The 13,711-nt window shown below is 55.1% G+C and overlaps 2 protein-coding genes across 6 annotated transcripts in view; one reads left to right on the plus strand and one right to left on the minus strand.

The window, feature by feature from the left end:
- Nucleotides 1-13,711, minus strand: part of LOC107523668 (merlin) — a 263,651-nt gene that overhangs the window by 36,904 nt on the left and 213,036 nt on the right. The window lies entirely within an intron of this gene.
- LOC103119336 (NF2, moesin-ezrin-radixin like (MERLIN) tumor suppressor) overlaps nt 1-13,711 on the plus strand; it is a 58,522-nt gene that overhangs the window by 2,358 nt on the left and 42,453 nt on the right. The gene's annotated exons all lie outside the window — the stretch shown is intronic.

Genomic DNA, 13,711 nt, shown 5'->3' on the forward strand with positions numbered 1-13,711 from the left:
CCATGCTGACACTAGGAAGAGCTGTACAGAGAGGAAGGGCAGGGTCGGGAAGATAGCACAGCACCAGAGCTTCCTTCAGTGCAGTGGAGGCCGGGCTCGAACCTGAGTCATGTGCATGACAAGCAATGCACTATCCAACTGGGTTGTTTTGCTGGTCTGGTCCAAATTTAACTTAATTAATTAATTAATTTTTATAGAGAGAAGACACTTTGGTGTTTGCCTGCTTTTGTCATTTTTAGTTTTTATGTTGGTAACGTGCGCTCAAACAGGTGTCCCGCCGTCCAGCTCCATCGTTTTTATTTTGGGGTAGAGACATTGAGAGGGAAGGAGGAGATAAAAAGGGAGAGAGAGAGAGAGAGATGCAGCCGTGCTTCACTCCTTGTGACGCTTCCCCCCTGCAGGTGGGGACCTGGGGCTTGAACCTGGGTCCTTGTGTGCGCCACCACCTGCTCGCCTGTCTGCTTTTGTCTTTAGCGCTCTCTCGTGTGGGAGATGGAACCCAGGTCTTCTCACAGGGAAGGGTGGTAGGCTGGCGTTCCTCTCTGTCACCTACCTTCTCACCCCCCACCTCCCCCTCGGGGCTTTGTGGAAGATAATTGAAGATAACAGGGCCTTTTACACAGGGCGGCTCACAGCCAGGTGTGATCAGGGTGGGAGAGGAAGCCAGCACACTGGCCTGGAGCTCTCTGAAACCAGCAGTGAGTCTCAGTACAAATAAGCAAGCCAAGGCCCACCAGCCCTGGAGGGAAGGAACTGCATCTAGTTCCTGACAAAATTATAGTCTGTGCAGAGAAACGGGGGAGGGAGACACGGACCGGCACAGCTCCCTGTCACTCCTCACGCAGGGGTCAGGACACGGGCCAGGACACAGGGGCCAGGACACAGGGGCCAGGACACAGGGGTCAGGACACAGGGGCCAGGACACAGGACACAGGGGCCAGGACACAGGACGCAGGGGCCAGGACACAGGGTCCCAGGGGCCATGTCACAGGGCTTTTCGTCTCCTGTTTTGCCACCAGGGCTCGTGAGGTTTCTGTGCCTGCAGAATCCTTTGGCTTCAGTGGACTTTTTTCTTCTTTTTCTTTCTCTTTTTGGATAGAGGGTGAGACTCCACGGCCCGCGTTGCTTCCTCTTTGCTTGGTGCCCCTGTGCGGTCTGTGTCTTTCCGAGAGGAAGAGCGAGATCAGAGCACCAGCGCCTCAGGCCGGCGTCCGAGGACGGCTCGCCCTGCTGGGCCACCTCTCCGGCTCCCCCTCGCTCACCTGGGACGGGCCTGTGCCCCGCGTCCCGAGCTGGTTGCTCGTACGTGTGGAGGGTTTTGTTTGTGGATCTTCGGTTCTGTCCCATTGCGTTTCAGCGCCAGGTTTTGCTCCCAGGTCTGTCTGAAGCTGGACAGCCGCACCCCTTCACTTCTGTCCTTTTTTGTTTGTTTGTTTGTTTGTTTTTTTCCTTCAGGAGTTTCTGTTCAAGGCTTTTTTTTTCTTTTTAAATTCTAAATAAATGTCATGGCTTTTCATTCAGTTTGGTGAAGGTACTGCTGAGGTCTTGAGCCTTTGCAAGGAACCTGGTAGTAATGGACAAGGCTGCAGGTGGGGTGATGGGTGGCCTTGTCAACACGGCGCTGAGACAGCTGGATAGGCTCCTGTCAGAAATGAAAACGAGTGGCCAGGGAGGTGACTCAGGCCTGGAGAGTGTGCCTTGCCACGTGCGAGGTCCTGGGTTCGATTCCTGACCTCAAGAGAGCAGCAGAGAACACACAAGTGGATTCCCATGAGTGGGGGCAGAATGCACTCTTTTTCTTTCATAAACATAAAAAAGCTGATGTAAAAGGGGTAAAGACGTAACGATACGGGGGTCGGGTGCTGGCGCAGTGGGTTAAGTGCATGTGGTGCACAGCGCAGGGACCGCCATGGGAACCCCAGTTCAAGCCCCCGGCTCCCCACCTGCAGGGGAGTCACTTCACAGGTGGTTCAGTCTCCAGCACCACCAATAGCCATTGCTGAGCAGGACTCTAGCTTCTATCTCTCTCTGTCTCTCTGCATATCTCATTAAAATAAATAAGTACAACATTTTAATAAAAAGAAAATATTTTATTTTTGGATCAAGACAGAGAAATTGAGAGGGAGAGACACCTGCAGCCCTGCTTGTGAAATTTCTCCCCTGCGGGTGGGGAGTGGGGGAGTGAACCCTGGTCCTGGGTTTTGTAACCCACCCCCTTTTTTTTTTTTTTTTTTTGCTGGGACTTTCTGTGATGCTAACATTCCCAGTGATATCGCTCCTTCCCTCATTCCTTCTCTCTTATTTTATTTTATTTATTTTTCCCTTTTGTTGCCATTGTTGTCTTTTTTATTGTTGCTATATTTGTTGTTGATGTTGTTCGTTGTTGGATAGGACAGAGAGACATGGAGAGAGGAGGGGAAGACAGGGGGAGAGAAAGACAGACACCTGCAGACCTGCTTCACCACCTGTGAAGCGACACCCCTGCAGGTGGGGAGCTAGGGGCTCAAACCAGGATCCTTACGCTGGTCCTTGCGCTTTGCGCCACCTGCGCTTAACCCACTGCGCTACCGCCCGACTCCCCCTCATTCCTTCTCTTAAGGTAGTGGTGAAAGACAGAGGGAGAGAGAGAGAGAGAGAGATGCCACTCCCTGCTTATGCAGCTTCTCGGCCGTGTGGTGTGTCCATGTGGAGCCGGGGCTCAAGCCCGAGTCCTCACGTAGTGAGGTGTGTGCTCTGCAGAAGCAGCCGCCGCTTGCCCCAGCACCTCAGTATCCCTATAACTCAGTCCGGAAGAGGCAAAGAACGCAGTTATCTGACGACAAAGGGTGACCTAGGAGGTGGCGCAGTAGCCGTAGCATCAAACTTTTTTTTTTTTTTACCAGGAGCACTGCTCAGCTCTGGTTCATGGTAGCGCAGGGGATTGAACCTGGGACTTCGGAGCCTCATGTGTGACAGTCTCTTTGCAGACCTATTGGTCTCCTTGTTATCTACCCCCACCCTCTTTTTTCTTTAATTTTTAAAAAAATTATCTTTATTTATTTGTTGAATAGAGACAGTCAGAAATCAAGCGGAAGGGAGAAACAGAGAGGGAGAGAGACAGAGAGACACACCTGCAATCCTGCTTCACCACTCACAAAGCTTTCCCCCTGCAGGGGGGGACGGGGGCTTAAACCTGGGTCCTTGTGCGTTACAACAGGAGCGCTCAACCACCTGGCCCCTCTTTTTTCTTTCTCTTTTTTCTTTCTTCTTTTTTTTAATCTTGATTTTTTATTTATTGGATAGAGACAGCCAGAAATCTAGAGGGAAAGGGGTGATAGAGAGACAGAGAGACCTTCAGCTCTGCTTCACCACTCACAAAGCTTTCCCTTGCAGATGGGAACTGGGGATTCAAACCTGGGTCCTTGCGCATTGTAACATGTGCTCAACCAAGTGCGCCACCACCCGGCCCCAAAGCATCGGACTCTTTGTTTTTAGAGATTGATTTTTAAAATATTTATTCCCTTTGGTTTTCCTTGTTGTTGTTATTGATGTCATTGTTGGATAGGACAGAGAGAAATGGAGAGAGGAGGGGAAGACAGAGAGGGGGAGAGAAAGACAGACACCTGCAGACCTGCTTCACTGCCTGTGAAGTGACTCCCCTGCAGGTGGGGAGCCGGGGGCTCGAACCTGGATCCTTGAGCCGGTCCTTGCGCTTAACTCACTGCGCTACTGCCCGACTCCCCCCCCCCCTTTTATTTAAACCATGTGCGTCTGTTGCTTTCTTGAAAAGAATCTGAAAGCTGGGCCAAGAAGAAAAGGAGCTTGATACTGACCAATGTGGAGGGCGTGTAGGGGCAGCTGGACCTCCCGCAGGCTGCGGCTGGGAGCGTGACGGCGGCTCATGGCCCAGTCCGCGTCCACGTGCTCAGGCAGCTGAACATGCAGCTAGCAGCGGACTCTGCAGTCCCGCTCTTAACGGAGCAGCTGCAGAGTGAAAATGTTTGTTCCCAGGCCCCCAGCTCAGCTCACCCGGGAGGGCGTCTGCGCCGGTGTGCCGGGCCCGGGCTCCGTGCGGCTGCTCACCGCGCTGGGAAGCTCTGATGCTGTCCTGTCTTTCTCTCCCTCTGCCTCTCTGTCTCTTTCCATCTGAAAAGTTTGGCCTCCGGCTGTGAGGCCCAGAGATGCCAAAGGTATATGAAAGACCTGCTTAGTTTCTGTTGCTCCTGTTTGGGGCTGGGGATCGAACGCAGGAACTCACAACTTGTCAGGCGACCTCTGTGCGTGCCGGGCCGTTTCTCCCGGCCTGATTCTTGCATTTCTGATAATCTCTCAGGAAATGCCATTGCCGCTGGGCTGTGGAATAGGATGTGTCTGGGCTTGAAACCCAGCTCAGCTTCTGGCTTGCGTGAGACACTCGAGTTCTTGGGGCCTCAGCTTCTGCAGCAGTCAAAGTAGGACTTGTGATGCTGATGAAATCAGGGCTCCGTGGGTGCCTGGGAGCAGTGAGGGGCTCAGGTCCCTGTGGGCTTGTCAGCCTCTGCCCCTCAGTGTCAGGTCCCCGGGCAACACGCCTGCATGTGAACAGTGTCAAAGAGATCTGGTGAGGGAGCCGGGCGTCAGCGCAGCGGGATAAGCACAGGTGGCGCAAAGCGCAGGGACCGGCGTTAGGATCCCGGTTCGAGCCCCCAGCAACAAAAGGGAATAAATAAATTAAAAAAAAAACCTAAGAAATAAAAAAAAAAGTTTTTTTTTTCCTGGTGAAAGGTGGTCTAGGAAGCACAGTCTTATTGACTTGCTGGACTTATTTATATATTTATTTATTTGTTCCCTTTTTTGCATCATTATGATGTCTCAGCTCCCTCAACTTTAAAATTTTTTTATATTTATTTTCCCTTTTGTTACCCTTGTTTTTTTTATTGTTGTTGTAGTAGTTACTATTGTTGTTATTGATGTCATTGTTGTTGGATAGGACAGACAGAAATGGAGAGAGGAGGGGAAGACAGAGAGGGGGAGAGAAAGACAGACACCTGCAGACCTGCTTCACTGCCTGTGAAGCGACTCCCCTGCAGGTGGGGACCCGGGGGCCGGAACCGGGATCCTTACACCGGTCCTTGCACTTTGCGCCTCCTGATTAACCCGCTGCGCTACCGCTTGACTCCCTTTTTTTTTTCGACAGAGCACTAATCTGGTTTATGGTGCAGGGATTGAACCTGGGACTTTGAAGCCTCAGAGTCTCTTTGTATGACCGTTGTGCTGTCTACTCTTGAGGAATCCTCGGTGTGGCAGAGGTCAGGGCTGCTGACTTTCTAAAGCCTGGGCGTCAGCAGCTGGAGGCTATGCTGAGTCACCCAGGCCGAGCACAGCCCTCCTCCTGGAGCACAGCCCTCCGCCCTCCTCCTCGTCCTCTGCAGGACCCAGCCGCCTCCCTCATCCCGTCCTGTGCCCGTCCCGTCCTCTCCCCTCCTCTCCCACTCCCCCCCCCCCCCCCCGGACGCTGCACTGCACACTTGGCGCTGTGCTTGGGAGGATCTTTCCACTCGAGAGGTTTGATATTTGTCATTTTGAGAAAGTGGGTGCTGAACATAATTTGCCAGGAGGCTAAACGGTTACGTTATTTCTTATCTGGGTTGGAATTTTACTCTCATAACTCAGTCTACCCGCCGGGAGAGCCGGAGATGAGAAATCTGTGCAAATTGAGCTGTGAGACAGTCTCCTCCCATCTCGTGCCGTCCCAGTCTGCTGTCCCCGCCTCACAGTCAGGTCACGTCCTTTCCGCCCCAGACGTGGCTGAGCTGGGCCGTGGGCACACAGAGTGGTGGCCACTCCATGGCTTAGTGGTGCCGGGGCCCTCGGGGGTCCCATGCGCTGAGCTGCAGCGGGGGGCCGGGCCGTCACAGACCCAGCACGAGCTGGAGAGGGAAGGAGGCTCTGCGGGCAGAGGGCGGGGGTCCTCACTCCCAAGCAGAGAGGGTGCTGTGCTGAGTACTCCAGCAGTGTGGCAGGGCACCCTGCAGGCACAGGTGCTGGTTTGTTTCCAGAGGGGGTGTCCAAGGTCGAGCGGGACAGTGCCCGTCTAGTGCTGAAAGAGTGTGGACGGATGGAGAGAGGCAGGACCCTGAGCGCCCCGCCTGGAGGTTCCTGTCGGGGTCTGCGTCCTCCCCAGGCCGGCCTGAGACCGCCGGGCTTCTGTGTCTGCTGGGAAGCGGGGCCGCATCAGTGTCCCGGGCGTCGGGGGTGCAGGGCCCCAGAGCACCGTCTCCCTGCTGTTGTAGAGACGGAGCTGAGACTCCACAGCACCGCCCGCCAGCCAGGGGCTCACCCTGGGCCTGGAGCCGGGCCGGGCTCCTTACCCGGTGAGCTGCCCGCGGCAGCCGCGGCATTGAGGGCCAGGTGCATGGGGAGATGCTTCCCTCCTCAGGCGCTACAGGGACTTGGAATAGCACCCGGCCTGAGGCAAGCCTCCTGCCAGGGCTGTGGGGCAGAGGAGCCGGGCAGTCTCCCCCTCGCCCCCCCTGCACAGGCCCCTCTGCTCCGATCCCGCGGCAGCCTCCTTCCTTGCCGCCTTCCTCCCCTCGCAGGCCCTGCCCAGGGCTCCCTGCTTCATGCACCAAGGCGGCTGTGAACAGGGAAGCCCCCTTTACCAGGTGCTCACGGTCCACCGAGAAGGACAGCCTGGCCCGCCTTCCAGGGAAACACAGGTTATGGGGTGGGTACACCCGGGGAGCAGGTGCATCCTAACAGCCTCCCCAGGCCAATTCTTATTTTTTTTTAAATTATTTATTCCCTTTTGTTGTCCCCTTTTTTTTATTGTAGTTATTGATGTCGTTGTTGATGGATAGGACAGAGAGAAATGGAGAGAGGAGGGGAAGACAGAGGGGGAGAGAAAGACAGACACCTGCAGACCTGCTTCCCTGCCTGTGAAGCGACTCCCCTGCAGGTGGGGAGTTGGGGGCTCGAACCGGGATCCTTACACCAGTCCTTGCGCTTTGCGCCACCTGCGCTTAACCCGCTGCGCTACCACCCTGACTCCCTATTTGTTGGTTTTTTACTAGAGCCCTGCCCAGCTCTGGTTTATGGTGATATGAAGGATTGAACCTATGACTTTTGGTGCCTCAGTCATGAGAATTTCTTTGCAGAACCATTATGCTAGTCCCCCTGCACAACACTTGGGTGAATGTTAGTAGTTTCTTTTTTTCCTTTCTTTCTTTCAAACCAGAGCACTGTTCTGATCTGGTTTGTGGTGGTGCGGGGATTGAACCTGGGACTTTGCACTTTGGAATCTCAAGCATGGATTTTCATTTATTTATTTATTTGCAGAACTACTCTGCTGTCTCTCCTGCATGGTATTAGCGTCTTGTGTAGCCTTGAGTTGGGAGTGTGGGACCTTGAAGCACTGTGAATTCCTCTGTAAACTCCATTTTCCTTGAAGCCCCTGGGGTCTCCCACGCCTGGGTCACTGTCCTGGCGCCTGGCTCTGCAGTTAGTCCGAGTGTCCCTCCTGTGTGATGTGCTGCGTCTCCCTCACTGCCGGTGTCCACTGTGACAGACAGCAGGACACTTTCTGATTTCTGCTCGAGGTCACTATTCTCCGTTCACTGTCCCTAATGTGTCACCGACTTTGATAACTTCTCCAGTTACTCATGCCAGTTTTGGATTCTTGTCCAAGTACACTTTGGTGCTTGTTTATTTTTATGTTTAGGAGCTAGAGCATCTGAGGTCCTGCGAACCCAGCTTCCACTTCTCTCTGGCTGCTAATCTCTGTTGCCAGCTGGTGTGCAGGCTCGGAGGTGGTGCCCCGTCCTGCCCGCTCCCCAGCTTGTTCAGACTCTGAATCCGCACGTCCTAGAACCTTCCAGCGTGTAAAGACAAACCAACCATTTTGGGGGGGCACTTTGTGCTGGCGTGACTTCACTGCTCCCGGTACACCGTTTTCCTTCCGATTTCAGATGCGAAGAGACAGTAAGAAAAGGGCCCAGGCGGTGGCAACCTGGTTGACGGCAACACACGCTACAGTGCGCAGGGACCCGGGTTTGAGCCCCCCGTCCCCACCTGCAGGGGGAAAGCTTTGTGAGTGGTGAAGCAGGGCTGCAGGTGTCTGTCTTTCCCTCTCTATCTCTTCATCGCTCTCTCAGTTTCTCTCTGTCCTATCTAATAAAATTAGAAAGAAAGGAAAAATGGCTGCTGAGAGCAGTGGATTTGTGGTGTTGGCATTGAGTGCCAGCAATAACCCTGGAGGCAGTGGCGGGGAGGGGAAGAGAGAGAGAGAGAGGGAGAGAGAGACAGCAGCACTCACTGTCATCCGGGCGCTGTCCGTGGTGTCCTCAGCTGGCGTCAGAGACTGCAACGAGGGTCCTTGGGCGTGGTCAGGTGTGCGTTCAGCAGGTAAATGCTGATCACCCGGCATGTGCCGGCCCGGGTGGGGCGAGGGGTCTTGAACTGCTGCTGCTGGCTCAGGAGTCTCTCGCCACTAGGTGGGGCCAGAGCACAGCACTTGGAAGGCTCTGGGCCTGTTCCCTCTCCTCTCCCTCCCTCCCTCCCTCCCCTCTGCTGCTTTGTGAGATTGGACCCCGCTGTAGAAAAACGCACAAAGACTTGGCTAGTGCGTGGTCTCCCCGGCCGCCCGCCCTCCTGGCCGCGCGGTCTCCAGTCTGGTGTTTGTGCTCGTGTGATTCCGGGTGAGACTGGAAACTGAAGCCGCTGAGCAGCCACTGAGCGGCTCACCTCTTTGTCTTCTTTCTCTCTCTCTTTCTTTTTAAATGCTTTTATTTATTTTCCTTTTTGTTGTTGTTGCCCTTGTTGTTTTTATCATTGTTGTGATTATTATTATTGTTATTGATGTTGTTGTTGCCAGATAGGACAGAGAGAAATGGAGAGAGGAGGGGAAGACAGAGAGGGGGAGAGAAAGACACCTGCAGACCTGCTTCACCGCCTGTGAAGTGACTCCCCTGCAGGTGGGGTCTTTCTTTTTTCCTTTCTTTTTTTAAAAAAAGTATCTTTATTTATTTATTGGATAGAGACAGTCAGAAGTCAAGAAGAAGGGCTAGACAGAGGGAAAGAGACAGAGAGACACCCGCAGCCCTGCCTTACCGCTTGCAAAGCTTTCCCCCTGCAGGTGGGGACCGGGGGCTCAAACCTGGCTCCTTGAGCATCGTAATGTGTGCACTCAACCTGTTGTGCCACCAGCTGGCCCCGGGGTCTTTCTTTTTTTTTTTTTTTTTAGAATTTATTTATTCAAGAGAAAGATAGGAGGAGAGAAAGAAGCAGACATCACTCTGGTACATGTGCTGCCGGGGATGCCCTACCACACTGCCGGAGTACTCAGCACAGCACCCTCTCTGCTTGGGAGTGAGGACCCCGCCTGGCCTGTGCTGCCCGGGCCTCCCTGGCCCTCGGTGCTGTGCAGCCCTCTGCCCCTGCTAAGAGCTCAGCGCTACTTACTTGAAACGTTCGGCTGATGAATTACCAGCGCTGCACTCTGGTGAAGCTCATAAATCCAGCCCTCCGAAACAGTGTGCTGACAGCACTTGGTCCTGTGTATGGCGTTCATGTGACATGTGGCATTCATGTGTTCTCTGACACAGGCCCAGGCATGGGGCGAGGGATTGGAGGCCCAGTGGGGCGGTGGGGAGCCCCCCCACCCACGGGGACCCCAGGAAAGCGCAAAGAACATCCCTTCTCCCCAACAGCTCGTGCCTGCAGCAGATGCACTGTTCCCCGCCTCCCTCAGCCCCCCTCAGCCCCCGGCCCGGCCCTCCCCTGTGTTCTGGGGCACTGGCAGGGTGCTGCCTGTCACCCTGTAGGGGACAGTGTCTCGCCCTGATTCATTTATCCCTCCCGCCAGCCAGGTGCAGTGACTTGGGTGACGCGTGTGCTAAGTAGACTGTCAGGTGGGTGGGGACTGATGGCGCCCGGGCTGCTCTGCCACCATCAGGCCTGCAGGAGCGGCTAGGAGTGCAGGCGAGAGTGGCAGCCATTGCTGGGGGTGGCCCTGCGGCTGCAGGCTCAGGCTTCTCATCCACGGGGCTGGTGTTAGCTCCACGGTCCCCCGGGGTCGCCGGGGACAGGGCCGAGCTTCAGGAGCCCCTTGCCCACTCTGGCCACAGGACCTTCCGCCCAGACCCTCGAGGCAGCCCTCTCTAGGTCGAGTGCTTGTCTCCCCTCCCCGCCTGGAGTGGTGGGAGCCAAGGGCCGGTCCCAGGAGAAGGGAGAGGCCACCTGGCACTGCTCCTTTCCCTTTAGGAGCTGGCTCTCTGCTTCTCTGCTGGAGAGAGGACCACCCAGTCATCCCCAAACCCACTCGCCCGGTGGTCCCTGTGGGTGTTGTCTCCCACTCCGGCTCCCACCCTGTGGGCTCGTGTGCAGGGCACATAGTGGCCTTCCTCCCCGTGCTTCCTCTAAATATCTGCCAACAGCGGCTTAACGCGGATAATTTTCTTTTCCCTTTTTTGCCTCGCTGGGGCTCGGTGCCCGCACGACGAATCCACTACTCCTGGAGGCCGTTTTCCCCCATTTTGTTGGCCTTGTTGTTGCCATTGCTGTCGTTGCTGTTGGATAGGACAGAGAAATTGACAGAGGAGGGGAGACGGGGAGAGAAAGAGACACCTACAGACCTGCTTCACCACCTGTGAAGTGACCCCCTGCGGGTGGGGAGCCGGGGGCTCGAACTGGGATCCTTTTTTTTTTTTTTTAATGTTTATTCTCCTTTGTTGCCCTTGTTGTTTTATTATTATAGTGATTGTTATTGATGTCAGGCTCTCAGTGCTGAGATGGGTTTGGAAGCAGTGGGGTCTGCTCTGGAGGACGGGCTTCCAGAGGAGTCGGGAGAGCGAGACCGACTCCCAGAGAGGCGCCGAGGACACAGAGCTGCTCACCCAGATCTGCAGGGAGAGGATGTCTCCCAGCGGGCTGCCCAGGAAGCCGCGACTCGGTTTCTTTATCTGTCCTAGAGTGTGCACAGTGGCTACCCACCTCACTTGGAGTTCTGGGATTCTCGGAGGCCGAGCTAATCCAGCCCAAGCCCTAAGTAGGTCAGGCTGCACTGGAGTGGGAATTCCCCTTCTGCAGGCTGTGCGCCTCCACGGACGGGCCCTGCTCCTTTGCAGTCCACAGAGAGATTCTGCACTGGTAGGATGTCATGACTGAGAGTTTAACTCCCACGTCTGGGGGTGCTCCTTACCCTCGAGGCTTCTCCTTAGCAGCTCTGAGCTCCTGTCAGACAGACAGGGACCAGGGCCCCCAGCCCCAGCCCCAGCCCCAACCTGGGGGACGCCTTGTCTTGACGCTCTAGGCCCTGGGGTGTTTGACTTCAAGTCGGAACTGTGCTTTAGTGCTGCGTTGCCTTGTGCGAGGCAGTCATTATAATTCATGCGTCATGTGCCGGCTTAAAGCACAGACAGGAGGGCGATCAGCGTTCTGAAGCTGATAGTTTTTCAAAATAACATTTCATCATTGAAAGTCTGCTTGTAGGAATCAGACCCCACTAGGAATTTTAAAAATCCTTTGTGACTGTAAGCAAGTGTGACCACAAACGTTAAGAGGAGGATCATTTAACTTTTTAAAAATGATTTATCACAGGGGCTGGGTGGTAGTGCAGCGGGTTAAGCGCAGGTGGCGCAAAGCACAAGGACCGGCGTAAGGATCCCGGCTCGAGCCCCCAGCTCCCCACCTGCAGGGGAGTCACTTCACAGGCGGTGAAGCAAGTCTGCAGATGTCTGTCTTTCTCTCCCCTCTCTGTCTTCCCCTCCTCTCTCCATTTCTCTCTGTCCTATCCAATAAAATGGGAAAACGGCCACCTGGAGCAGTGAGTTCATAGAGCAGGCACCAAGCCTCAGCAATAACCCTGGAGGCAAAAAAAAAAAAAAGATTTATTACACTTACTATTTTAAATATTTATTTATTCCATTATGTTGCCCTTGTTGTTTCATTGTTGTAGTTATTATTGTTGTTGTTGTTGGATACGTGTGAAGTGACTCCCCTGCAGGTGGGGAGCCGGGGGCTCGAACTGGGATCCTTCTGTCCGCTCCTTGCGTTTTGTTCCGCTTAACCCGCTGCGCTACCGCCTGCCTCCCATTATTATTTTTAATATGAGAGATAGTTTCACAGGAGATGACGAGAAGCCAGAGCACCACTCTGGCCCGTGCAAACTGGAAGTCGAACCCGGAACCTCAGGCGTGCAGCCCTGTGCTCTCTACCAGCAAGCTATTTCCTCTAGCCACTTGAGAAGTGAATCAATAAAAGGTCATTTCCTTTTCTGTGCCGTGGTCTCTGAAGACCCCCGAGAGTGCTCTGCCCCAGGGCAGAGAGGAGGCTGCTGACCCCACAGCCCCCCGTGTCTCTGCTCCTTTGCTCTGACTGCGGATATGGGGAGGCCGGGCCTCCCTGTCGGGACACACCGCTCATTGGCATGTGGTAAAAATGGAAGGCGTGCCGGCCAGTGCCCCACACAAGCAGGAGAGCAGCCGGGCGAGGGGATGGGGGCTGCTCCCTCCTGCCCTTCAGCCGGGACACGGCGGGGTCTGGCCAGGGGGACCCGGGACCGAGCACAGCCTTCCTCTTCCAGCAACGAGCCGCCTCGCCGGGAAGCAGGCTCACGGCAGGACGGTCACCTCTGCCCCGGTTGGTTTCCACGCCGAGCGTCTGGGGCGGCCGCCTGGCCTTCCTCCTCCCCGCACCTGTGCGCGTGACCTGCTCACCGCCCCTCGCGGGCTCTTTCTCCGTGATTTATGACATCGGTTGCGATTCCTCTCGTTGCTTTAAAGAAAGACAAGTGTCAATTTTTTCGTGTTTATTTCCCGAGCCAGAGAGGAGAGAAGCCTCGCTCTGTTATAGCTGGCGTGTGAAGCGGCTCGGTATCCGTGGATGTTGCAGTGCCTCAGCCAGTGGTTAGCTGTGGGTCTGATGCGTGTCTGAGCACGGATGGCTGACCCCCCGAAGCTCGTCTTTCAGACTCCCCTTGGCGTGCCAGCCTTGGGGTCGAGCGAGATGTGGCCCGAGTACGCGGGGGAATTGCAGCCCTCCTGTCGGCCTCGCCGCAGCACCCACCCTCCTCCCTCCGGTGGGCTTTGCCTTCCTTACATTTCTGTTCCCCGTTCCTGCCTCACCATCACACCATCACACCTTCTCACTGCCCGGCTCTCTTTTCCCTTACAAGGAGGTGTCGGTCTCATTGGCCATCTTGGCTACTCCCCTGCACAGCTGCCCCTTTATAAACTTGTAACCGCGACAATAAAAGGTCTCGTCCTCCGCCATGGTCCCGAGACCCTAAGGAGGTCTGTTGTAGCGTCAGCCGCCACGGTACATTGGGAGACCCCTCAGCGAACTCGCCCCTGCCTCCGCCGGCCCGCGATTCCTCCCTTCCTTCCTTCCTTTTTCATTTTCCAAATAAACCTCTTGTAAAGCCAGTCTTTAAAAAAAATTTTTTTTATCATCTTTATCAGATAGAGAGCCAAAATTCAAGAGGGAAGGGAGAGGTAGAGAGAGACAGAGAGACCTGCAGCCCTGCTTCACCACTTGCTAGCTTCCCCCCTTGCAGGTAGGGACTGGGGACTTGAACCTGTGTCCTCGCACACGGTAATATGTGCGCTCAACCAGGTGCACCACCACCCGACCCCCAGCCCAAAGTCATGGCTTTTGAAGCCAGCAGCCAGATCTCCAGGGAACGAGTGTCCCGTGCGGCCGGCGAGAGCCCGAGCAGGCTATGAGGCTGCTTATTTATCCGCCTCCTGAAGTGAGC

Source organism: Erinaceus europaeus, chromosome 6 (assembly GCF_950295315.1).
Source record: "Erinaceus europaeus chromosome 6, mEriEur2.1, whole genome shotgun sequence".
Classification (NCBI taxonomy): domain Eukaryota; kingdom Metazoa; phylum Chordata; class Mammalia; order Eulipotyphla; family Erinaceidae; genus Erinaceus; species Erinaceus europaeus.